Genomic DNA, 3,763 nt, shown 5'->3' with positions numbered 1-3,763 from the left:
TGGTGGGAGCCAGTGGCACTCTGGGTCAGAACACAGTGTAGACCTAGTAATGTAATCAGCACTAGATGTAGATGGAGGAAAGAAGTAGCTCCACTTTTCCAGCAGGGATTAGAATGTGATTAGCTGGCTTTGCAACAAACAATGAGCCCAGGTTTTCATCTAGGATTTCCCATTTTCTGATAACCTGCTGACAAAGACAGTACTTTTGCATTTGTTGGACTAGATAAAAGAAAAAAAAGGTAGATGCTATGAGACAAAACAGCATAATATGTGGCCACTAATGGCCATTGCCTTTTCAGCAACCAACACCAAGAGAAGACAACATAAATTTTAGAGAAATGTGAATTCTCAGCTCCACTCTCACGGAACACAAACCTACGAAATCACTATATATATCCCCCAACCCCCACATGCACCCCCAAAAGGGACTTTCCAGAGAGGAATATTGGATTTCAAGACATGATGATGAAACATGATCATGGGACATGCTGCTGCACTTTCATTGGTCCTCACAGCCCAATAGACTAGTTGTAGACCTTGAATTTGATAGTGCTGGCCAGGAAGGCTTTTCTGGTAATTTATGCGATATTTAAGAAGTGATCATTTTGTGTTATCTAAACTATTTCAAATTATGCCAAACCTTAACAATATAGCATAAAAGAACTCATTCACCACTATCAATAAAATTCTTCAACATACTATTACCAATTTGAATCTAGCTATGGTTCTTTTAGTTTTAAAAGCTATTATTTTCTTGCTCTTCAAGCCTGATTTCTCCCTTGAATGCATATCTCACTAGCTTGTCCCTATTTTTCTTTGCTTGTTATTTCCACGCTGGAGAAGCCCGTGTTCTCTCCTGAACACACATCTCCTCTCTTTCTCTTCTCTCACATATTGCTAAGCAGGTTTCATTAGATAAAAACTAACTCACTTCATTAAAACAATAGATTACTCTATTGTGTTTTTATTATTGTCTTTATATTTCTTCCTCAATTTTTACTTTATTATAAAAAAGTATCATGACTTTGTTTGCACTGGTAAAAATTTGTGCGAGTTCTTTCCTTCTTCAAGAACTCACTAAAAACAACCCATTTCATAGTCAGTCTCCACCATCATCACAGAAAAGCAAGTTCCTAAAGACGAGAATCCTACAAAGCAGAGTTCTAAACACCCCTGCGATGGAGCTAGGCTGATATCCTGCCACCATGTCCCAGGGCTCTCAAACTGCATCTTGCTTTCCTTTCAACACAGTCTGTCTTATCGTCTCTGCCAAAGCCTTTATGCTCCTCCTTGCTACAAGTTAAACCAGGACAGATTCAGTTCCTCACAGTGCCTTAAGCAGTACAGAGACCCGGCTCTGTGGTCTAGGAGCAGCGGCTATTTTCTGAGCCCAATTTGTGTGGTTCGTCTTCCACAGTTTCTGCCCCAGTCTGTCCTGGTTCTGTCCCTGCACTGTCCTGGCTCCATCTCACTTGGGCAGGCACAAGCCCATTCTGTGAACACTTTCCTGAACTCAGGACCCACCAGCACTTTCTCTCACACATTACTGTGGTCTCTGTCTGGCCTTGCTCAGGTGCCTATGGGAGTCATATGTCTCGGTGCCTGCAGCCTCTCTCCTGAGTTTTTACATACAGAGTGACCATCTCATTCCTGCATTCTGAGTTCCTGGCTTCCTTCCACTGTGCCTAGGTTATGACCATCCAAACTGGGCATTTCTGCTCCCTGCCCATGTGGGTCCTTCACAGAATGCTGGAGGCTCTCAGGGCTTCAGCCTGAGCCCTGCAGGAACATTCCCACTTCTTTTTTTTTTTTTTGTCCCCCCAATTCACAATACAGACCAGGCAAGGGCCTGCGTTGAGGTGTATATGGGGTGCATTTACTGTACCTCCTCTTTCTATACAGTCAGTGTAAAGAACACAGCCTGTGGTAAGAATTGGGAGGCCTTATCTTTTCTTTTTTGATTTTTTTAAATATATATATATATATATATATATATAAATCCTTCACCAGTGCAACATTCCCATGACCAATATCCCAAGTGTTCCAAGTGTCCTATCATAACAAAATGTGACTGAATGAGGGAAGTAGAAAGCCTGTCTAGAGCACAGGCCGGTGTGAGGTGGGGAGGAAGGACATTCCCACTGCTGAGGAAGCAAGACCCTAGGACCACGTGAACAGTTACAGACTGTTCTCAAGCCTCTCGGTCTTCCACAAACAACAGAAGAGCCAAAGCTGTCCCCTAGCAAGGGGATTCCACCAGCTCATGCCACAGAACTACCCCTCCTCTGCACAGCCCTGGCCAATTTCACCCTGAGTTCCCCCTTCTCATGGCTCCATCCTCTGATGGCACAGTGGAAAGACCCACCTCATCTCTGACCCAAAACCTGTGTATCACATACTGACTCCTCCTGCCTTCACCCTAGTCCCCTGACCTCTGTTCTCTCTTTAGGAGAGGGTCTGGCTGAGAGGGGATGCAGAGGAGGGACAGCAGGATGGAGGCCTGCATGGAGGTGGTGTGGTCATTCTATAAACAAAGCTCTAAGTCAGAGGAATACAGCCCAGAGCTTATCAGAACACTGGTATGTGCCAGTAGGACTAATTGCTCTATCAATCGTTACTGCAGGCTGTCCCTCCACATGGGTCATGGAAAGCTCAGGTAACAGGACCACAAGTCCCCAGAGCTCCCAGGAGGGGCAGGAACATTGGCTGCAGCTACACCACCAGCTCCAGTCATGGGCCAACCTCTCCCATTTACCCCAGTCAAAAAAGCTGCAGAGAAAACAATTGCTCTTCTGAGAGTAGAGGATTGTGAGAAACAAGAGAAAATAGGGCCGGTAAGCAAAGACTCGGGGAAGTGCCTCATGGCTCCTGCTAATGAGGATTACAGAAAACCATTCACAGCATAATGAAGTCTCAGTGACACAATCACTTCAAAAACAATAGGTGGCAAGAGCGATGTGTGAAATCCAATTATCAGGGCATTCAGCAGCATAGCTCCATATTTCCAATGGTTTTATAATCACTTTATTGCCATTAGCACAAGATGTGTAATGGTGTATACCAGATAAGTTACTCTGCATTTTGCTTAATATTTTAATTAATGACTAAAATATAATAAACAGCATCCCAGTACTTGATGTATTATTACCAACTGTTGTAGATTCAAACTCAATGCATCAGGAGCAACTGTGCAGCCAACTCCAGTTCAAAGTCCAGCACCAGATGCTCCTCTGAGCATCACAAGGGGCAGCCCTAAGGACTCCCAAGCCGGGAATCACCTGCCTGATTGGTCAAGAATCATGGGCAGGATCTCCCCTGAGTACTCCCCTGAGTACCTGTGGAGACTCAGGGGCCCTTGGGTGAAGGGGATTGTGACCCGAGATGGGAGGTTACAGGTGGGTGAGGGTGCCACCTATGGCCAGAGCTCCAAGAAACAACAAAAAAAGTCTGCACATGCCCAGCCCCGTTTCAGGGAGGACTTGGTGCTCCCAGTGTTTTCAGGGGCACCAGAGCCAGAACACTAAGGACACTACCAAAATCTTCTGCCTAGATATAGAGGCACCCACAGCAGTCCAAGCAGATGAGACCTCCTGATACCAGCCTGACACCCCACTCCTCGGCTCCCTACAAAAGAGAAGTGTTCGGTCCCAGATACAACTCCTCTAGACCAGGAGGTGCCCAAGTTGTGTGTGTGGCCCCTTATCAGAAGAATGACTCCCAGCCCCCTGGAAACTTGCCTTCTCTCCAGGAGCAAAGAGAGAGA

General features: G+C 45.6%; 1 non-coding gene across 1 annotated transcript; it reads right to left on the bottom strand.

Moving 5' to 3' along the window:
* Positions 1 to 1,810: 1,810 nt before the first annotated feature.
* On the bottom strand, positions 1,811 to 1,943 carry LOC125995585 (small nucleolar RNA SNORA51). Its single transcript, XR_007491083.1, has one exon. It is a non-coding gene; the product is annotated as a small nucleolar RNA SNORA51 (small nucleolar RNA).
* Positions 1,944 to 3,763: the final 1,820 nt, after the last annotated feature.

Source organism: Suncus etruscus, chromosome 17 (assembly GCF_024139225.1).
Source record: "Suncus etruscus isolate mSunEtr1 chromosome 17, mSunEtr1.pri.cur, whole genome shotgun sequence".
In the NCBI taxonomy this organism is placed as follows: domain Eukaryota; kingdom Metazoa; phylum Chordata; class Mammalia; order Eulipotyphla; family Soricidae; genus Suncus; species Suncus etruscus.
Note: the sequence above shows the minus strand (reverse complement) of the source record. Positions and strands in the feature narration are given on the sequence as shown.